The 23,809-nt window shown below is 43.3% G+C and overlaps 1 protein-coding gene and 1 long non-coding RNA gene across 4 annotated transcripts in view; one reads left to right on the forward strand and one right to left on the reverse strand.

The window, feature by feature from the left end:
• The window catches only part of by (focal adhesion protein tensin), a 330,425-nt gene that overhangs the window by 295,464 nt on the left and 11,152 nt on the right, over window positions 1-23,809 (reverse strand). The window lies entirely within an intron of this gene.
• Window positions 3,108-6,817, forward strand: LOC126542806 (uncharacterized). Its single transcript, XR_007601846.3, has 2 exons — window positions 3,108-3,462; window positions 5,117-6,817. It is a non-coding gene; the product is annotated as an uncharacterized lncRNA (long non-coding RNA).

Consider the following 23,809-nt stretch of genomic DNA (forward strand, 5'->3'; position numbering starts at 1 on the left):
CGTATAACTGTATTATGTGCCTACTCCTGCTGAAAAGGGATTGCCGTAGGTACGGTATAACTGGAGATTGCTGCCTGAACGTCTCCTTCCTGCGAAATTTTTTTTTAAATTACAGGAGTTGGAAAAGAAAACAGAAAAAAAATTAGAGAAGAAGAAGAAACGGCGGAAATGCGTCTTTCTGTAGACCGAGTGCTATCACAAGAAGCCAACAAACAATGACACCAAGGATATCATAGGGGAAATTGCGTGTACTGCTTTATTGAATTAAAGATATGATAAATAAATGTAAATGAGAGTGTATGAAAGAACAACTGGCAGCAGGTGGGATACGAACCCACGTCATGGCATACGTGTGCGATGCTCTTACCAATTGAGCTACCGCGGCGCCGAGAGCCTATATATACCTAGTGTGTCGAATGCGGCAAATAGAAAAGAAAAACAGTCGGTGAAGAAAATCAGGGCGCGCTTCTTCCACAGACGCCATGTCATGCTGAATACGCAGGTTTTCGCGAGAATGCCGACGTTAAATAGCGTAAGGTTAGGGCAATTAATAAGACCATCTGGTGACGCCGACAACTTGCGACTTCTCTCGTGCCGCTGAAACGCTCAAGTGTCCGCACTGTGCGAGCGACTCGCCGTGTTCGCAGCCAGAGCCTTCAGCGACTTCCTCGCACGCAAACCACCGCAACTCCTCTTTTAGAAACAAGTCGGATTCAAACTTGGACGAACGGTTGATACGTGAAGGTATAAGCGCTGTGCGAAAAGTATGAAAAGACAGTCGTCAACAGAAATTGTAACGCCTTCACAACGGTCTCCATGCTAATCGTGTGCATAAACGAATTAGCGGTAGGAGCGTTTGTTGGATTGATTGATTGATTGATTGATTGATTGATTGATTGATTGATTGATTGATTGATTGATTGATTGATTGATTGATTGATTGATTGATTGATTGATTGATTGATTGATTGATTGATTGATTGAAATCTTCGTCGTCATCCACATAAAATGCGCCACGCCACAGATCTCACCAACGGCATCTTCATTATTACAGGTTGCACATAGAGCGGTGATGCGAACAAAGCAGCGCAATAAATAAATTCTCCTCCTCCTCGTCCACCTTGTCCTCCTCAGACAGTTTATAGAAAAGGCGCGTGCGAAAGCGAGCGAAAATTCCATTTTTCCACGAGATCTCATCTAAGACACCCTATAATTTTCTCCTCAATAGTTCAACAACTTTCTCGTCTTGACACGAAACGAAATGTGATCTTTCGACCACGTTCGCCATCATGAGTAGTGCTGAATAAGCCGTTCTGTGCTCCGCAATGCTAAATCATGATCAAGTGCGCGATCTATGCCGGAGCACGGCACGTCATCCCTTGTTCCCTCCTTTTGTCTGCTTCCCTATCGATGCCCACGTCAGTATGCAAATTCACACAATGCAGAAACTTCTCAAAATGCAGAAGCAGCAACGTTCCCTTTCTCATTCAAATCGACTGAATGACGCCGGAAAAGCGCCCCTGTTGTGCGTCGGTTGTTTAAGAGGGGGGCTGGGGACAAAATATTATGGACTCTAGCAGGGGCTGCTCAGCGGCGCGCACTCGCGCAGGCATTGTGCTAAGCCTCTCCACGGATGCTCCTTCACGAGCCGTGATCATAACCGACGGAGTGCGCAAATGTACTGCCACATCATACGGAGAGACAGCTGACGTGAGTGGGCCTCAGAGCTAGTTGCGCAAGGGAGGGTGGTTGATCATCCTTAGTGAAATGGCACAACCAACTCTAGGGCATAGGCCAGGAATCGGACGGTAGGAGGGGTCAAGGAGATTCTTTTTTTTTTTGGTGCTGTAATCCTTAGCAGGCCTTTACAGGAGTGAGCAGCAGGTACAGAGGTGGAATATTTAACAAAACGTATGCAAAAACACAAAGAACAGTTACTACTATGCCCTAGTATTCTGGATGAAACGATGTAAAAAAAAAATCAACATTTCGTCAAGGAAAACAAACGCAACTTTTGTACACACAGCTCTCAGTTTTACACTCATACAAAATAGACATAAAAAACTCGGGCTCCAATCCACGCTGTGAAGGTGGTTGGCCAGCGAAGCCATGATGTCGCCTGATCCTATAGACCAATGTGACGTAGTCTTGAACGATTGAGCAATATGAAATGAGCTTATCACCGCTCATCGTGTTCACGCTGCTCTTTGGGAGTCCTAACTATACGTGGCCTTCTCATATTGCTATCACAAAACCGATAAAATCAATTGTTAGGCGGGTTATTCCTTTACATATGAAAGTGTAGTGACGTCACTCCCTGCTTCGTATGCTACAGTTGCCATTTCCCGGCAACTGCAGCTTATCCAATCGCAATTTTTACCGGGAAACGCATGCTGCGAACGCTACGTGCTTCGCGTTGTTCGAAAGCGCCTTATCGTCTTTCACGTGCTTTTGACACTTGTTTTGTGCTTTTCTTTATTGAAACGAATATTGGGATGTGTCTTGCATGCGTAATTCCAATGCAGATAAGAACTTTTCGTTTCAATTCGTGGAATGGTTTTCTGTCGACTGTTCTGTCTACGGAGACAAAGAAATAAGAAAATGAAGTTATGTGGTTTTACGTGCTGAAACCCCGATCTGATTATGAGGAACGCCGTAGTGGGAGACTCCGGAAATTTGGACCACCTGAAGTTCTTTAACGTGCACCTAAATCGCCGTAAATGCATCCCCGCATTCAACACTCATGCTATCACGCGGTAGATTGTTCCAGATTTCCACGACATATGGGAAAAAAGAGTGTTTGTAAGTGTCGCAGCTTTAAATATATAACGTGATGCACTTGGTATGTGTTCTAGATGAGTACCGATAGGGTGGCAATGTTGTAGTACAACTTATACATAAATTTCAAAAAGAAAGAAATGTCCGCGCGATTTTCCAGTAAGCAGAATTTTGATCAAAGTAAGTTGAAATCGAAGTAACAAGTGTAAATATTGAAATTAAAGAGATATTTGGGAAATTAAAGCTTTCCGCATTTCTTCACTTCGCGCAGGCTGCTTTCTGGCTGTGAGACACAAGTAAGCCAGCAGTAAAAAAAGAAAGACGATGAAATACCAGCTCAGTAATTGAGCCACACCAGTATAACTGGTACTCCGGCCACAAAAAAGAAAGCTCACCCGATACATAGTTAAGAGGGATTCAAAGTGAACGAAGGCTGGCCTGTCAAAAGCGCTCCCGGTGGGCTTAAGAGACCGTAACGATTCTCCATCAGCGAATGACAAGCAATAAGCGAGACGCTTTGCAAAGGCCGAGGCTTAGGCGATTTGTTAGCAACAGTTTAACCGTGTATGTATTTAACCGAATTGTCCTTGTCTCATTCCAGTTGGCCGCCCTGATATACCATGGCAAAGAGAGAGAGAGAGAGAGAGATAGGCAGTTCCCGCATCGATATCGTGTGGTTTCAGGGTGAGTACAACTTAAGCCTGTAAACATTTTTCTATTCTGTTTATTTGTTTTTGTTTTTATATATAAATATATTTAAAGCTATTTTATTGAAGGACGAAATGAAAGCGGCAGTTCCCTGCAAGCTAGCAGGCAATTATTTCATTTAGAAGTACAGAATGCTGGGCGAGTTGGTACACCACATAAACTGTATTCTTCGTCAGTAATTATTTCTTTCCGAATGAAGGGGCAAGGCAGAGCTATTCCTACTTCGTAAAACGCAACTGATACTGGTTCTAGAAAATCACGTGCTCCTCACGTACAGTAATGACAGCTCTGCGCAGGCGCAGATGTTCATAGCAGGGTTCTAGAAGACCGATGCGCGCGCGATGGGTGTACCACATGCGAGCTGGCACCACACATTTTCCAAAGTACTCAACCTTGGCGCCACATCCACACTGCAGCACCCCTTCCCCGACCAGGCACAAATTCTGGCCCGTCAGGGACGAGAGGTGCTTGAAAACAGCCGAGCGCGGACCCACGCGCGAAACAGATAAGGGAGAAAACGCAGAGGCCTGGACGGCGGGCAGACTCCACGTGTCCGAATGCTGTCTCATCAATACCGTGCAGCATTGCACACGCTGAAGCAGGCGTAACGCAGGTAACGAAGGGTCGCGTTTGCCAAGCTGCTCAACAGCTGCTGGCACCAGCTTTAGCTTAAACCCTGCTGCACAGCTTTAGTGTGAGATGTATCACAGAAAAGTAGTATACTCACTTCCTTTCTCGCCGACGGCTGGGCGGAAGTTCTCGTCCACGACCGTCCCTTTAAAGGTCGCTCTTCCACGTGCGGTCGTTCTAGACCTGTGTGGCTTCCCTTTCAAGCAGACAGCTGCGGTCGTACGCATCGCCAGAGATCCTAAACGCGCCTTCGACAGTCACACGTGCGCCTATAGCACACCCCGAGGACGAACGGACATTGAGACGTTCGGTTTTATGTAACGCCGAGGGACACGTCCTCCCCACACCATGTCCAAAGCGCATAATAAACAAACAAGAAGCCAGGTGGACGGCTTGCCCTACGTCTCCACCACTACGTAGACGTCCTTCGTGCAGCTGCCTTACTAAACGAGGGATCAAAGCAGGAGCTTTACCACAAGGCTAGGCTAAAGTCTTTTAGAGAGAAACGAAAATAAAGAAATACTCGTTCTTCGGTTTGGTAAATCCTACTTTACAATAATATGACACTGGAGTGCTCTGACGTTCGAGAACTTGCTCGAGATTGTGGTCAAGACAGGCGACGCTCTGACAAAGAGGTAAGCAAGGAGGGTTGTGGATTCGCGAGATGCTGCTGCTGATTCGCTGGTACTAACACCTCTCGTTTGGCATTCCCAGAATCGACGCCGTAGTTGTCAACTCCTTGTTTCCCAGCATGCTTTTTTCCCCGCGTTTACATTGAAGTCGTCCGTGACTACAGTATGCTGAGTTTCCACCTTTCTTATTGGTAATTCAACATCTTAATAAAACTGTTCTACTCACGCCATGTAACCGGGGCACCTACGGGCGAGACTGCACGTTCTGCGCGCCGGACACACCCAACACCTTGCGCCATATGGTGCTGGAGTGCAGAAATAACCGCGAAGTACCACCCTCATCATCACCACCAGGCGATAACATGCAGGAAGAAGCGGATGCAGAGGAAGAATCGGAAGACCAGTGGGAGGCTCTGCTGGTGACGCAAGACGCTGACAACCAGCTACGGTTGGTGAACAGGGCTCGGGCGGCGGCAGCGAGCCATGGCTACCTGGACTGAGGAGGCCACCCACCTTTGGGCTCAAGAAGCCTGGTCTAGCAATAAAGTTTATTTCTCTCTCACTCCATGGCGATGGATGGAGGTTAGAGCGTAGGCTCTTGCTGCCTTTTATCTATATCTCCTATTTAGCTTTATTACGACGACTGCTACCACCTCAATAATGCTAGAATTCATCAATGTTGCCCCCTATGTCCTAATGGATTAGAAATCCTACCCCATATTCTCTCTTATCTGGTTGCAGCTGGACTAGTATAGTCACATCAGCTCCCATTTTCTTTTTTTTTGCCGGTGTCAGGCGCCACTCCAAGCCTGAAAATGTAGTGGACTGTACGAGGATTCGAGCTTCCAACCTTAACATTATAAACCCGGTTTTGTACCTCTGCTCCACGCCACCACTACCGTTACAATCAGGGCGGCGACAAGTGGTTACCTAGCCTGCGTGACCTAATTAATTTTTACCACATCTATTGTACTGTAACTTTCTGACAATCTCTACTTGTGAGTTACCTATATGTCTGTGACGATGCTGACCCTGTCTGATTGTGAGTCCTTAAAATGTATTATATTCTACATACCACCCATGTATACCCTACCCTGTATACCACCCATGTATTTATTTATTTATTATTTTGACAGCTTTAAGACCAAAGACGTCCGTCATTGTTTTGTACCCCTGCACGTGTTTTTTTTTTTTTTTTTCAGTATCCCACTTTGTGCCCGACTGCATTGCTTATACTGATAAATGTTTTTACTGTGCACACCATTAGTTCCTGAGTTTTTATCATGCCCTACCATTATGCGTATTTTAAACCCTGTCAACTGTTCATGCGCCTAGTTTCCGAATATTTGTCAGTCTATCTTTGGTTGTAGTTTCTTTTCTTCTTACTGTTGTCATTGTAATCGGTATACTTTATAGTTCTGGTATCCAGTTTTGCCATATGTATAATGCCAGCCAATATTTTTTTTTTTATCTCTCTTCGTGTTATCCTTTTTCCCGCCCAACTTTGTACTTGCCGCCATACCACATTATCATCGATTCCTCTCCTTTATTTTAAACTGCAAATTCGAGCCGTACGTTGTACACCGACAAGTTACTTTGTACTTTTTTTATTACCCCCCTTACTCAATGCCCTGTCAAGGGGCCTGTAAGGTATGTTCAATAAATAAATAAATATACTTAAGTGAAAAAAGCTAGATGTTATCTCCACGCGCCGTCTCCCTCTTTCACTTACGTTAAAAAAATCAATGTTTAATAATTAAGGATGTCCAAAGCAACTTCATTTTCTGCAAACTTTGAAAGAGGCGGGCACATTATGGGGCGAACACAAAACGAGGAGAGTTGTTGGCAACTGCTTCACGGAAACATCAGTGATATTACAGTTTTTTGTAGTTTCCATCATGGCCATGGAGTCATGGCTAGTTCATTTTCAGCGTCAGAGTATTAAAGTATAAGGAGCGCTGGAATACCGGCCCATGAAGTGGAAAGAGCATCAGCGCAAGGGAACACGCCTTTTATGTGCGTTTTCTTAAGTCCGCCAGCTCACATGCTCAAAAAGAAAAAAAAAATAAGGCGAGTAAGCACGTGCGTACATAACATTGTTGCAGTATAACCCTAGCCGCCAACAGTCCAAGAGTAACAAAATTTAGTAATACTTTCCTCAAGCATCCCCGAATACTGTTGTCAGGCTAAGCGAAGCTGAGAGGGTAGTATGGCTACATTTGTTCTTTTTCCCCTTCAGAGCTTTGACCGAATCAGTCAGCAGCAGTTAACTGCGCGGTATATTTACGCCGCTGATGGCAACACAAGCACACTCGTCGACTAGAGCCGTCACCGGTGCATCGTCTCGCCAGTTCAAGGCTCTGCCAGCTAAAACACTGGCACGCAACGCATAAGATGCATAGCTGTCAAGGGGTGTCCAGGATGATGGTGTGGATGAAATGCCGGCAACCAGCCGGTTTTCACGCTTTTGCCCGATGAAGCGAGAACGGGCCAAGCGCCGAATTCGAGACGCCAGGAGAAGGCCCGCAGGGAGCGGGAACACGCATGAGCCACGTGACATAAGCCCGGCGCAAGGCAAAAAATTCCCCTTCGGGGTAACGCGCAAGTGATACAGAGACAAAGGAAACAGCCTGAAATTTCCTACCTCGCTCTCTACACTATCGCGCGTGAGTGAGAACAGCCGGCGCCGCAAAGGGACGTCGCTGCATCCTGCAGTCGGTTTGCTTGAGACGTCACAGACGTTGCAGTGATTTATTTTCGCATGTGTGATCAGTAATGTATGTGAGTGCATAAAGCTCTTCAAGCATTTCGCCAAAACTATCAGCACATTACGTGTTCTTGTGCTCGATATCACTCGCTCGTTGGCTAATTTCTGAGAAAGAACACTCTTGCAAACATTTTCTTTTCTTTCCCCGAAGACGCTGCTATTGGTTTTCCGTTGAAACGAGTAGCGTAGCGTGTACATCTGACGTTATCGCCTATTATTTTTACAACCGACGTCAACACATCTGCTCGGTCGAGGCATCAGTAAAATCGTAAGGACTGACACTGACAAAACGCAAGAAACGATTCACCGCTAGTTAAAAACAGAGACGAACGAAGGTACAGGGTGAAAATTAACAAGAATAGGAGCATAATTACCCCGTGTTGTTTCTTCGCTCAATGTTGGTTCAATGTTGCATAAACCTATGTAAACTTACAGCGAGGGCACCGTTACCGATATATTTCTACATCCTTACATTAGATATAATAAGGGAATCCGAGAATAACATAACTTAGATAAGTAAACGTTTTGGCTAGTTGGTGGGTCGTCCTAAATATGCTTACAGCGTAAGATTCCTTTTTAATATTTGTGGGCTTCACACGGTTATATCCTTATAAGAAATTTATGAGAGATCTGTGTGGCTTCATTCTAGTAATCGCTTAACGTTAGAAGCGAAGAATAGGCCTCCCCCGGCGAAATATATTTTTACGACAAAAGCACAAAAACAAAATAATCGGCACACTCCTAGTCTCTTTTCATCCCAAATGCCGCCGCATAGTAATTTCGCAAATGCTGATTTTCACTGTCAGGCGCACGTGCGACGTGACAGAGGCAACGTCCTGCAACAGGAAACCATCGAATTCGCTCAGCAAGAAGTTCCCGCGAGTTCTCGTTCCGCCCTTGTTCGTATCTAGCCGTGTCGTCTTTGTTGCTCTTTGTGACGTGCCGACATGCTTACGTTCTACTGTTATCAGAACAGAGATCGTACTTACATTACAATGAATGCATCTTACAAGCGTACATGAACTTAGGCAGCGTCCGCGTCCGTCTTCGTAACCGCACAGTGACGACTGGACAGAAATAATAAAATTGATGTGAAAAATTAACTGTGCGAAAAACTGAGAAAAGTTGAAGTTTTTACCTAGATGCGAGGAAGGCTAATAGGGGAGCAGGAGGAGAGTTAAAAATCAAAAACAAATTTCAGAGTGGCAAGGCAGCGAAAGGACTGAAAGAATGGGATGCTATAGGGTGCAGAAGTGCAAGCATGGTGATGCCTCATCACCCCCCTCTATGGCAGGCAGCTGTCAAGATACAAGACGACACTCGGACGTTTCGCGACATGAAGCAAACACAGCGTAGTTTCCGACTGCGCGAACCTTGACGCACTATCGCACAGGAAAAAAATTGCAAAAAGGAGTGCATTTGGAGCATGATCCTAGTATTCCACATAAACACGCTGCCTAAAGTCAGTCATAGCAACGCAGTTTGTGAAATTTCACCTTTCTTATCCTTTAATGATCGTCACATTTTGACCTTCATGCTGGGCCAATCTTTTCGCATTTCTCAAGTTCAATGACGAAATTGCGCAAATACAACATGTCCGTGTTTCTTAAATATCATTTGAGACAAATAAATCATCAAGGAGGCCGTACAGTCAAACTCCGTCTGTTTCTAAATCACATTTCGCCCCCGAAGATTCGGAACTATAACTGTTGCGAACGCAACTTTCCCTGCCACCATCAACACATATAGGTGCTGCTAGGCGGGCAGCGAACCCCTTAAGTGAGGCCAAGTAAATTGCGAGATACTTATACTTCAGCGTGTAAGCGTTACCAACAAAACTTTTTCAAAATGAGAAGAGGGATAGCGGAACTAAAATGTAAAGGCATTAACGGCGACGGGGAACAGCTGGCAACCTCACTTCATCAGCGCACACGGCGCGCACACTTCAGACCAACACAGGGCTGTTCATTGTGAGACGTGGCTAACTTCCGGTCTCACGTGCTCTAGTAAAGAAGGAGAAGAATGTGAATCACTTCCGGTTCTGCACTGGGCAGCTGCGTGATACATTGTCGTGAAAGTGGGAAAGGGAATCGGCCTGTAAAGCTCAGGTCTACACCAGCCCTTCCGCGAAGATAAGAAATTGGCGCAGACGTTTAAACAGAGCGCTACCATTCACGTCATGAAAGCACGGCTTAGTTTGTAGAAAGCTACAACATATCTGCGCAGAAGGGAGAGCCAGCGTGAAGCTCGCGCGTCCCTGATCTTTCCTGTGCTCTATATACTCTCACATGCTTTCTTACGGCCACGTAGGTCATAACAAATCAAGATATTGAGAAAGCGTCCGGTCGTCTTTGTGATGTAGCGAAGGTATTCACCAATAGTGATACCATTTTGTTGTTCCTTCGTACCAGTTGATTTGTATTTCGTTTTTCGTTTCTCCTAAGGCTAGCCTTTTATCATTCTCATTATTTCTATATCTCCCTTACACTGCTCTCTGTCCACTACACGCGGTAAACATTTCAGCACCTGATAAGGTGCTTTCTCAAGCAGCCACACTGTGGAAAACAAACTTCGACGGAGTTTCGGGGTCATGACACGAAAAGGAATCAATCAATCAATCAATCAATCAGTCAATCAATCAATCAATCAATCAATCAATCAATCAACATGCGCAGTAAGGACCCTAAGGTCTGAGCGCTGGTGTACGCACAGATTACCAAAAAGACTACGAGGGAATGTAAGTAAAGAGATGGAAAAGATAAAAAGTGAGAAAAAGTGGGCATAACACGAGAAAACAAACACACTGAATATAAGAGGGCAACTGTGAAAAGCAAAGTTTATATATATCAAAACGAAGGTAAGTTCAATAGAAAAAGGAGGGCAAAAAGACGAACAGTGTGTGATAATTACTACAATACAACAGTGCAAAGCTCGGGAAAAAACAATTACAGCGACTTATGAAAATATGGAGATCAAGAAAATAAGCGTTATAAAGACTTTGTATTCTGTAGGCAGTTCAGTGTTGGCTACGGCAGGCAAGAAACTGAAAACGTCTAGGCTCCCTGGTTATCTTACGCAACATTCGTAATCAAGTCATAACTGGTAAGCACGGGATAGGTGAGGAAACCATGAAAAAGTTTGAACAGAAACAGAAGGTGGGCACAATAATCTGAGCAACGAAGGGATGCTACTTACTATAATCCAACAGTGCTATAGCAAGATCCAGTGCAGGTTTTTGAAAGGCGATGATAGTACACACTCAAAGCCTGTTTTTGTACACCCTTTCTGAGATGTCATTGTTGGATTTATAAGTGTCATTCCAGAACACGGACACGTATTCGAAATGGGGAAGACAGAGTTTTGCGTAGAACGTGCTGGAAAATGTAGGAGAAATCAATTCTCTGGAGAGTCAAAAGAAATATCTGAGAGAGCGCAGATCCCCCCCCCCCCCCCCCCCATTGCAACGCGTTTAGTGTGAGCAGAAAATTGTTCGGTTCTAGGAAAGAGTAAATCAACATATTATTGATATTAAATACCTCACACAGCGGTACAGAATCGACACAATAGGAAAACTAAAGACTTTAGATAATGAAAGTTATAGCTTTGGTTTTAGCAGCATTCAGTGTGGAGTCATCCTCTTTGCACCATTCAGATAAAGAAAAAAGGTCGTAGTGTGGGTACGAAAGTCACCAGCCACGTGGGTTTTCTTTAAAATATTGATGACATCAGCATATAGAAAAACGCAGCAATTTCGAGAAGCGGAAAGAAATGTCATTAACAAAAATTGAGAACAGCGGTGGTCTTAATACTCACCCTTGAGGGACGCCGCTGGTTGCCTTGTACAAAGATGATTGGCCGTTGACGTTAACATACCATGATCTATCAAAGATATAGTCGTGCAAGAGATTTACAACTGCAGAATAAACACCTATGCGCCTAAGCTTAACCAGACGCCGTGAATGGCTGGCTACGTCAAAAGCTTGCTGAGGTCGCAGTAAATGGTATCAACGCGCCCCTCTGAAGTAGTGGCGCGGAGACTGCACCTTGAAACTTGCGATATTTATCATGGCTAAGTGACCAGAGAGAAATCCATGATGATTTGGAATCAAGGAGTTCTTCACACTTAAAGACACTATATATGTTATAAAGAACAGGCTCAAAATTTTTAGACGTGGCACAGAGAAGGGAGCCCGCAAATACACGCAGTGTGGCTCGAGCGGCCAGTAGCGCGGCAAGTTCGCGTTTATTTGCAGGCCTCTTTCAAGCCCGGAAATCCTTTTTTTTTTTTTATGTAGCACGTATTGAGCAACTGAAAGCTGTACCGGGGGTTTTTCATGTTGCTCTACACTTTTATCATTGGCCTTTTCATCTAATTATAATATTTGATAAGTTAATTAATTAATTAAGGCTAATTATCTAATCAGGCGGAATGAAAATAATAATCTTAGTATCTCCAAGCAACGGCCAACAACATTACCTTGGTTCTGTCCAGCTACGTGGCATATGCATATTTTTAATGTTTGGCTCAAGTTACGTGGTATATGGATGAGAAATGGCCAGAACGACAGTCGACAACTGCTTGAACTTCTAGTCCGCTAGATTCCGAGCAGACGAAAGCAATCCCAAATGGTCCACCGATATCCGACGGATAACCAGATAAGGCCCGAACGTTCCTCTGGCAAGCGACGTTAGCGAATATCCGATGGATCTGAGGATAAAAAGTCGAACATCCAAGACTTTTGCTTGGATGTTCGACTTAGTCTTTTCCTTGTATGTTCGGCAAATGCTTGCTGTTTAGCGTGTGAAAGTCATGACTTAGCAGCATTTAAGGTGGGGTTATCATCTTTTCATAATTTAGAAAAATAAGTCCAGTCAGATTGCAGGATGCGACAGTCATCAACAGTATGAATTTCTTTAAAAATCTTGACGTCATAGGCATACAGGAGGAATGAAGAATTCCGAATAGCGGATAGAACTTCATTAATAAAAAAATTTAGAACCATTGGTCCTAATACTGATTCTTGAGGGACACCGCTAGTTGGCATATAAAAAGAAGTTCGACCATTGACGTTAACATAACATGGCCTATCAAGAAGACAACTGCGCAAGAGACGTACTGTTAATAGTCAACATCAAAGTACGCACGCTTGATCAGAAACAGTGAGTGGATGACTACATCAAAAGCTTTGCTGAGGTCACAGTAAATGGTGTCAACTTGCCCCCCTTTGAAATACCGGCGCGGAGATCTGTGTCATGTGTCATGAAAATTGCGTGATTTGTGAGAACAAAAACAACAACAACACTAATAATAATGCTAATACTAACAATAATACTACTAATAACAAATTTAAAATTTAATTAGAAGATTATTGACACACAGTGAGAGCATCAGGCGCCCCTTGTTTTTAAAAATTATTACCCATGTTCAAGAAAATTTTGACGCCTGTAGCTGACGCTGGCTACTTCTTTTCTTATAATTGACAGGCGTGCACTAAACGATGCAAAAATTTCAAGCATCTTTTAAGGAAAAGATCGCAGTGACAACAGTTGTAAACTCAACATACGCAACTTTATTTCGGTCACCTTTAACCTGCACTCAAAACACAGTGCACGAGAGATTTTGAACCCTTCCCCCAATCGAACAGACGACCTTAATTGTGTAGCCTAACTGCCACAGTCACTGAGCCACCGCGTCGTCCACGTCTGGCTTCACTGCGTGCATCGTCAGCGTTATCAACGTCGCCAAGAGCGCCAAGAATGGCCAAGAACGAGAGCCGCCAGTGTTTGCAGCAAGCTTGGCACACAGCTCCCACTATCTTGTGTCGGATGAAACAAACGGGACTTCGCGCGGCCTCAGAGACCGACGACGGCAACGACACACCGCTCTGCTTTTGTCGCGGAGCCGTGCTCGTAGCCATTCGCCAATATTTCTTTCAACGCAGATTTTCTTTACCGTAACTATTGCCGCTGCATCATGCGGACATTACTCATGTTAACCTTAACTATCACTGAAAGTTTTATTCAAAATACGTGCGTTGTTACACTCACAGCTTCAGGTTCTCTCAGCCTTTACGAAGATGCGTTACTCGCAGCTTGAGTACTGTTTAAAGGTCTATGCTATAATTGATGTGACTAAAATAATCCGAAATATTCATTTACTTCGAAATAATAATATAATTATTTCAATTTTCACGCCTGTTCATCTTCCAGTGGAAGTTAACCGACTTGTTCTCAATGTGTTTGTATATAACGGAGGTCTCACTAACCTGTTTACGCGTCTTGCGTGCCTATGAAAGGGCACTGCCATACGCAACTGGGCCGCGTTGTTTTCTTATATATCTTCCTTGAAATCTAATGCTTCTCAGAGTTCGTACGCTCGAACATTGAGATCTTATTTCATAAGTTTACATAATGCGCTCATTTCATATAAAAAAAGAAATGTGCTTAAAAGTGACGTCCTCTACTGCAGCTTAGTAATACGATGGAAACATTAAAAGATCTGACGCCAGCTCTGGAATTCGACGCAGCACTCAGCTATCTGTTATTTTATTACTCCAAATAGAAAGAAAGAGAGAGAGAGATTAAATGAAAGCTGATATTTCGATTTAATAGGCTTTGCAGGATGACCAGATGTCTGTTCCCAAGAGCTCTTGATCAAAACTTTCGATAAGTGGGGCTGCGTACGTGACGTGCACTTATCACTATCGACATTTCTTAATAAACTTTGTTTTTAATATACCAGACTAAAACATTGAAAATCCTTTAGGTAAATATATATTTAAATTTAATATCTTGTCACAAAAATCAGTTCGGCTTCAGAGCCGACTACAGTAGACATTTTGCATCAACCTAATTCACTGACAATATCAAATAAGTCATCGACACATAGAGAGGGTTATGCTGGTGCTGTATTCGTCGACTTAAGGAAATCACTATCAATCAATAGCATTATTCTTGATAGACTTATTTCCAACGCTGTTTTTGGATCCACATTGGCTCTAATTAAATATATCTATTAGGCAGCAAGCTATATTTGAATTAATTCAACACTATCAGGTTACTGACTCATTCAGAAAGGTGCACTAGGGTCAATTATCGATGTTCCGTTATGTTTTATTTACGTTACTTAATTGGCTGATCCATTCTGAGCAATTCATTTACGCTGGTGGCAATATTGTGTACTTGCAGTTGACCGTTCGCTTAGTTCCCTTAGAACCAGACTGAACATCGGCTTAAGTAGAGTATCAGTAAGGTGTGAGTGTAAGTTTTTGAAATGAACTCCTCCAGAACTACAAATTTATGATATGCCGTTCCGGAGTATAAAAAAAACTATTGCATGCAACCCGGCAGAGACCCTTATATGTGACTTCATTCAGCAGTTGACCAGTGCAAATTTCTGTATTACGGTTTGTTCATTTTGCATCATCATCATCATCATCATCATCATCATTTATTGACCCGTAGAGGCCCCTGTTGGGGTATTAAATCATTCTCTTTTCTATAGTTTATAATATTTGTGTTAGTATTGTATTACCGGTATTATCTTATGAGTATTATATTCTGTTAATTTTTGTGCATAATTGTTTCTTTGTCTTCTTTCGTATTCTCCATCAGGCTGCTTAATTAGTAATGCCACTACCTGACAGGAGATCTCCTTACAGCATCGCGCTCCATAACCTCCTTCTGTATCTTTGTTTATGTATTACCCCTTAGTAACTTACTGAAACACGACTCTGGTTCCAAGTATATGCACCGATTTTCCTTCTCGCTTACGTGACGAAGGCCTCGCTCAAAACCACGCAACTTGCGTGCGTGGAATAAAGGTTTGCCTAACTTACGCTACGCAGCTTTTCCAAGTGTCAGCGCAGGGCACCTCTAGGTACTATACTTGAATATACGAATTGCGGGTGGGCGTGTGTTTTGCATCTCTTCTTCTTTTGTTCTGTTCTTCGAGCAAGTATTTCTAAGTTTGGCAATTTCAGTTGCAGGCACGAGACCGGCAACGTTGGACAGTTTCAGGTGGTTTCGGTTGCATATATTCGACTCATATATACGACTCGGAAGCGCGTAGTTTTAACTCCTCTCGTCTCTGCTTCGCGGCGCTGCAACGTGGTCGTTTCCGGGCGCCACTTGCGTGCCGCAGCGAGCAAGAAGAACAAGAAGCACGCGCCAGGCGAGCTTCTCGGCGTCCCTTCCCGGCATGCGCGCGCGAGGCTCAAAATAGGCGCCGCGGCGCCAATACCATGCGCGGCCCGGTTATTAATCGGAGCGCAGTCTCGTTAGGAGCGGGCGCGCAGGCGCTTCTGGTTGTGGTACAACACGTACCCCGCGGCCGCCAGTTGCTTTGCAATAGCGCGTGGCGTACGTGGTGGAAGCCGTGCGCCAGCAAAGACGACGCAGTGGAGCGAGTACCGAGGCCTGCTACCCCCCCCCCCCCCTCCCCTTCGTATAATGTAGAGTCATCAAAGGCCATCACGGGCATAGGTGTCGTCCCAGCTCAAGTTAAAAAAAATAATGTTGAATTCTGGGGTTTCACGTGCCAAAACCACGACATGATTATGAGGCATGCCGTAGTGGGAGACCCCGGAATAATTTTAACCACCTGAAGTTCTATAAGCATGCACACCTGAATCTAAGTACACGCGCGTTCCTTCAATTTTACCTCCGTCGAAATGTGGGCCGCCGTGCCGTGATCCAACCCGCAACCTTCCGATAAGCAGAGCAAAGCCCTATAACCACTCGACTAACGCGGCGCGTGCCAACTCTAGTTGGATATCATTTCCAGCGACGGCTGCATTCTACATTTCTTAGAATAGGTGCTGCACAGATAGCACAGTATACAATCTCACTCAAGTAGCTTTCTTTTTCTTTTTGCTAGCATTGCTTTTTTAAGAGGCGATGACGGTACGCAAATATACGGCGCTCGCCACACACTTCTCCTTTCTTCATCGGAGAGAGAGAGAGAGATGAACAGAGAAAGATAAGGTAGTGAGGACGCTAGCTCGCGATCTTAAGCGAGCTGCCAGTGCAGTAACTGTAGTGTCCACGGTGTATCAGACAAGGATAGAATAGATCATACAGTCTGAATTGTATTGTATTGTATTGGGTATTATGGCGCATAAGCAACTCAGGTTATCATGCGCCAAACACATGGTTATAATTTATTTCAGAAATTGGGTATCCTCAGTGAAAGTCCTTGTCCGGACAAGGACTCTGAGGAGCCCAACAAATCAAATGGAGACCTCAGCCTTCTTCTCAGGACTGAGAAAATGGGTGAGGTGCAACATAAAATGCGTGAGAAAACTGGTTAAGAATTTTTAGAATTAGTAATTCTGTGATACATTATATTTCGTTTAGGATCGCTGCGTCTTTCAAAAAACTAAAACAGATGAAGTTCCGATAAGTGGGTTATCTCCTAAATGTAGACTGGGATGGAAGGGAATGTGTTCATTGTAAAATACAGTAAAATATTTTTTTCCTTAGCCGTTCGAGTTGTGTGCACGAGAATAAAATGTGATTTACAGTGAGTTCATCTCCACATTTCTCACATAAGGGTTTGTCTTCTTTTGTCAGTAGAAAGTTATGTGTTAGGTGTGTGTGTCCGATGCGCAGGCGGCCATTTTCTGCGGCAACGCAGGCACAGCGTACCCCACCACCTTTTCGAGACCGACTTCTTTGTGATGCAGAAAATGCCATCTCCATCCGCTACAGTATCGCTTGATACGAAATGCGTGCACAGACGCTACTAATCTACGAGTCTGCGCGGCGCATGAAGCGATTCTTGCTAAATAGCTCAGCTCTTCGTCCGCTGCGACGCCAATTGTACATTACCTAAGAGTACGTATCCTATTATCGGTGGCAGTGACGGCCAAACTTCTATCTTCGCCATGTGATTAGTATGAAAGTGAGATATGGCTTGACGGCACGACGATGACGACGGCGTAACTGAAAGCCGGACGGCCACCGAAAAACCACTTTGGAGATCCTAAGTGATGTGGAGTAAAGAATGGATCGGTATGTGAAAAGGTAGGTGGCGGCAAGAAATCCTGCGACCTATGCCAGTGTTTAGGGGCGTGCGAATAGTGATATTTGAGACCGAATCGAATAGTGCCAGAAGCGAATCGAGTCGAATACTTTTCGAATAGTTTTCGAATAATGAACCAGCGTTTTCAATATTAATATAAAACGATGTTCATACCCCAGTATTAAACATACCAATTTTCTGTCATTATATACGTAGTACATTATGAAGCGTCGTTAATGAAGAGCACAAATGGAGCATTAGAAGGAAACTTTCTTCGCATGCACAGGGCACTCCAAAAGGTGCGAATGAACGCTGTGCAGCCTGTAAAGTGCGGCTGCTTAGGAGGCGCAGCCCGTTCCGACTTCGCAAGTTGTCCTGTTTTATGCCCGCGGGGTCACAGTTTACCACACTTTTGTTCGAATCTTATGTTTATTTGGGCGCAGTTGATGTTCTGAAATATTCGAAAATTATTCGCATTGATGAATATTGACTATTCGATTGGAGGACCGAATCCAATAGGATACTATTCGATTCGTTTTTGAAAAGTTTACGATATTCGCACATCCGTACCAGTGTTTCAAAAGATGACTTGTCTTCAGCAAGGCCTTGACCTGCATATGGTTGTATAGAAACGGACGCGGCAAGGACTCGACCAACCTCCCACAGTTGCAACTGGTTTACTATAACGAGAATTCACTATACAATAAAGCCCACAGTTTTCAGTTCAAAAAAGCATGCATAAACCGCTACTAGGATAATCATTAGGGTTCTTTACGCTTTTTGTCAACGTACCAGCACCTGCATTGTTGCTGTAAGATCATGTCCTAATGTCCAAGTTGTCCTACCTGTGCCACTTTAAAATTTGAAAGCTTTATTTTACAGCATCTTGACATATATAATTAAGCCCGTCCGGCGAAAGTGTAAAGAACGCACCAGCAGACATATTTTGGATGTAAAAATACGGGCTGCAAAAAGAATAAACTAACTGAGTTGAGGGAAGTGAGGAACATACGTGCCCGAAAGCAAAGAAACACGTGCAATGCAGGCGCCACGAGGCCTGGAGTCGTTGAAATAATGAGAAGCAATGCACTGACCCACTTGAAAAACTCGCGAGTGCACACACATCCCTGCGCGGAAGGAACCAAAAGAGGAAAACAAAGAGCGCCGGGAACGCGACTGCGTGCACTGGCCTGCTCGATCATTGTCAACGCGACGCGGCTCGAGCAAAAGGGCAGGGAGGGCTCGGTGTGCGCCGACTGGTGCTCACGACGAGGCGCCGGTGAGGGCGACCAGCGAGCAGAGCGAAATGCGCGTAGCTGTGCATTCGCTGGAAATGCCTGCCCCAATTAAACAGATGATACCGCGATAAACGGGCGTGGAGAACAGCCTGAGTTCTCAAGCACGTTGACGATAAACGCTCTTCACTGTGTGCGTATGTGCGCGTGTGTGTGCGTGTGTGTGCGTGCGTGCGCTCTTAGAGAGAAGACTCAAAAGTATTGAAAATTGCCAGAAATATTAATGCAACTTAGTTTCGTACAGCCGACTGCAACATACATAGAGGGCAGAAACATTGCCTTCCGTTGTGCGATGACGAGCGTTGACTAAAGAAGGCTACTGGTGCAAGGCAGCTTAATTTTGAGTAGGTCCTTTCATATGGCAAGCAACCCATTCCCGCTTCACTCTGTTCAACGAGGCATCCTACACTTCCTTATGCCTTGTAGGCTAAATAGAGGTGATATCGCGTTCGGCCTTGTTGCGATCGTTGGTCAAACACGGCGACGTTGGCGTTGCAGGCGAGTTGCTCGCACTTAGCGTTGATGCAAGCGTAACGTTTATACGAGTGAGAGACTCTTACGCACGTACGATGTCATCGCTTTTCCACCCACGCAGACATACATCAGCACAAGCATGGCAAGAGCTGCACAGCTACACTGCATGGCGTCGTCAGGGACCGTAACATAGCGTTATGGTGAGTTTATGGCAAAGCGAGGATGTAGACAGGACATCGACAAGCGTGACTTCCTCACTGTAAAGTTGCGCAACAGTGGATCACCAGCTAGCCCAGACACCCTGCTAAGTACGATGCGTATCCTTCTCACAGGCGGGATATGGCGGCGATGCTACGTCAGCTCGCTGTAAAGCAACGCCTACATTCCTTCGTTGTACGGACAAATTGAACAGCCTCAGTTGTGGTAGTCTTCGCTGTGGAGTGTTGCTAAACTATTGTCATGGTATCTGCAGTATCTGCTCAATAACGTTTTTGACTCGGTTATTCTAGAATTTGTTTGCTAATTATCAAAAATACATTTCCCAACATTTTGGTTGTTGTTCTGACAATGCCAACCAAGTCCCATTTCATCTATACATGGGGACACTGTTCCATATGGGCTTCCTTTTTCTTTCTTTTTCTGTTCACTCCCGCCTTCGCCAGTTACTTGGTGTTAATCCATTCTGGATATCTGGCCTACTACTCTCACTCCTCTTGTAAACCTTGTTTCCAGTCACTCTTGGAATCAATCGTCATTGTCTTCTTGCTGGCGTGGTATCATAAATGCGCGCTCAAACCACTTGCATATTTTATTTTCTGAAGATGGTTCCAACTGTTGAATACACGCATGAACATCAATAAGAGCCTCCACTGATTTCATTTAAACTGCGCTTGGCTTTTGCGGCAACTGATGCACATTAAAACTAGTTCACATGAGGCGATAAGTAGGTGGCGATGCGCTTTACTTCCAGCTGTTCAGGGAGAAATACACGTAATGTTTGGAAGAATGAAACCAAAAGTGCGAGCCTTTTAAAGCGCAAAGCTGACTCTTGTAGCCGTCGTTAATAAATAAATAAATAAATAAATAAATAAATAAATAAATAAATAAATAAATAAATGTTTATTTCGCATTCATTCATTTACAAAAAAAGAACGCTGGGACAAGAAATAAAAGCTGCATTTTTTCAGGTTGACAAAGTTCTTGCCCATATTCATGACAACGGGGACATATTAAAATAAAGTTTGTACACTTTAGTGTGTGCAATGTACAAGCAATGACAATGTATAAGCGAAAATGTGCAAGGTGAAATGTTCAATCAGTGTTACAAAACAGTGTGTTTAGTCAGTACAAATGACATGTATGAATATACAGTATATAAGAAATATACATAATTGTTTTCAATTGCTAAAAAATTTATCATATTACATTCTATTAATATACGAAAACACAGACAGCAAATAAAGGCCTGTATAAATGTCTTGCAGGTTACATCCTATAGGCGAAAATGTTATCAAAACGTAAAACCACTTAAAAAAAGGAGATAAGTAGTGACTTCCCCTAGCCAAAGGAACGATATAAAAATAGTTACTCACTTTGAAATAGGAAGTCTCGTATTGTTTTTCTAGTAATGTCAGTTATCTCGATTACCGTATTCATGTAATTTATTTAATAAGGGTGGAACGCGATTGGTTAAACGATTCGACCCATAATTTGTACGGTAGAGTGGTAGCAGCCATCTCTTTCTTTCCCTAATGTTATAGGATATATCTGTTGGTTCTGTTAAGTTGCACAATTCCAAGGACGCATCATTGTTATGCTTAAAGTACCTATGCTATTTTAGGGCAAGGTTAACTTCATATAAACTTGCTAGGCAAATGATATTAAACTTCGAAAATAGTTCAGATGTATGTGCATCGAATGGCGCGTTTGCGATATGACGAACAGCCTTTTTTTGTAGCAGTAATTTTTTACTGATATTTTGCTTTGACGTGGTACCCCACACAAGGTGGCAATACATTAAATGAGGTTAGAATAGTGCATTACAAAGTATCAGCTTAACTTGAGATAGTGTCGTCTCACGGAGTCTACAAAGCACACCGCAAGCTTTGGCTAAACGGGATGTAATAACTTTCACAGGTTCATTCTACATTATTTTTGATTAAATATAACAACCAATGTTTTGACATTAGGAACAAGTTCAATTACTTCAGAGCCAACCTGCAACAGTATGTCTTCACTCAGATGTTTTTGTGGAGGTGCAAAAATAATAGCTTTTGTTTTTGTTGTATTTAATTTGAGAGCGTTGACCTTGTTCCATTCGGCCAATTGTTTCAGTGTGACATTCGCCAAACACGAGAGATCGCCGATATTACGACTGAAAAAAGAGGCTGGTGTCGTCCGCATAAATGATGAAGTTCGCGCCATTATAAATGTTGACAATGTCGTTAACATATATATTAAACAGTACTGGCCCTAGTATATTTTCCTGGGCAACGCCCTGTGTAATTTCCCTGAGACGTGAGTCTTCTGATGAAATTGAAACGAGTTGTTTTCTGTGGTTAAGATAAGATTGTAAAAGGTTCAGAGAAGTGCCCCGAAACCCATAATGATCTAGTTTAGTAAGCAAAGTCTGCTGATTTAGCCTATCAAATGCTTTAGAGTAGTCCACAAAAATTCCTAGCGTTAGTTACTTATTTTCAAAACCATTTAAAATGAACTCTTTTTGGTTTAGCAGAGCCAATTCAGTTGACATTCCCGTAGGGAACACAAATTGCTTATTTGATATGATGGAATGTTTATCACAAAATGACTTTAATCTTTTACAAATAACTTTTTCTAGTCCCTTGGATAGGACAGGAAGTACTGAGACTGGCGTGTAATTCGACAGCATATTTATGTCACCGGACTTGAATAAGACTAACATTTGCGTGTTGCACTTTTTCAGGAAAGATTCCAGTTGACAGTGATAGGTTAAAAATATGAGTAAGTACTGGTAGCAAGAGATCAAGCACAAACTTGATAGGTCTTATTCGAAGCCCGTTCACATCACGGGATTTACTATTCTTTAATGAAATAAACATCGTATAAACTTCATGTGGATCTGTAGGTTTAAGAAAAGCTGTACGTGCGTTGCGTGTGCCCAAATAGTTGGTTACTGCTGTGTCGTGAGTACTTTTTCCCAGACTGGTGAAATAATCATTAAACACATTTGCTAATTCTTTGCCTCTGCTAGTTGAGGATAGCGTTCTATCCTCAACTACAAGTTCAAGGTCAACACTATTGCGGACATCGGAATGCAAAAGCTTTTTAATCTTGTGCCATAATAGACTGCTCCGATTACTCACCTCTCGAAATAGGTGCTCGTATTACAGCTTTTTAGCATTTCGTACAAATATTTTAACATAGTTCCAGTATTTCCTAAAGCCTGCAAGATCATCAGGGTTCCTTGTTCTGAAAAACTTATGATACAGTGAATCCTTCTCAAGGATCATCCTAAGGAATTCGTCATTAAGCCACAATTTCCATTTTCTAGTTGACTTTTTTACTCTTTTATATTTAAAGGAGTTATCATATGCTTCCTTAAAGGAGCGCATGAGTTTATCATATGCATCATCAGCGGCTTGACATAGAAGCACCGAACTCCAATCAAAATTACTATTTTTTGAGTGGGAATGTTTTGTGTTTTGTAATTAATTTCCTGGAAAACAAATAACTGAGACTGACGCACTGGTATTGAAGCCTGGTGAAACTTACGGAACATGTATACAAGCAAATGATCGCTCATATTAGCTACAATCACTCTTGATTTGGTGGCAACTTCAGAACAGATTGTAATGAATAGATCGAGTAGTGTTTCAGATGTATGACTTACACGCGTAGGTTCTGTAATAACATTCCTACAGTAAAAAGAGTGGCGGAGTCCTTGTAGGTCTTGGGATTGCGAAGTACTTTGTAAAATATTAACATTGAAATCACCACCAACGGAAAGGTTCATGTCGTTTAGACACACAAAACTGAGAATCCTTTCAAAGAAATAAATAAAGTTATCGATCTTTCCATCAGGTGGGCGATACACAACCACAAAAAAGTATTTTTTGTACTGCAAGCTTAAAACTTCATACTCTGGCGTTATAGTAGAGAACTCAGGGATCAAGGTGCAAGAAAACTCAAGATGCAGAAAGGGATCAATGTGCAGAAAACGCACGTTTATGAAAAAAGATTGATATCCAGGCAGGTGAAGTACGTCACTCTCCTGCTTGTACCAAGTCTCAGTTAGCATGATCACGTTAAATTGAAGAGAAAATTTGCTTAAAACATGAAAAGCTCATCACGCTTGTTCTTTGCAGATTGCGCATTCAAGTGCAAGAACTTCAAGTAGTTGCAGTCATGCGGCACTACAATGTCACCGGGTGTATGCATTTATAAACAAAAGATAAGATTAACGCGAACAAATAACAAAAACGCGTTTAGCTAACGGTGGTGGCACGTTGCATTTTTTCCA

The sequence above is a fragment of the Dermacentor andersoni genome, chromosome 2 (genome assembly GCF_023375885.2).
Source record: "Dermacentor andersoni chromosome 2, qqDerAnde1_hic_scaffold, whole genome shotgun sequence".
Classification (NCBI taxonomy): domain Eukaryota; kingdom Metazoa; phylum Arthropoda; class Arachnida; order Ixodida; family Ixodidae; genus Dermacentor; species Dermacentor andersoni.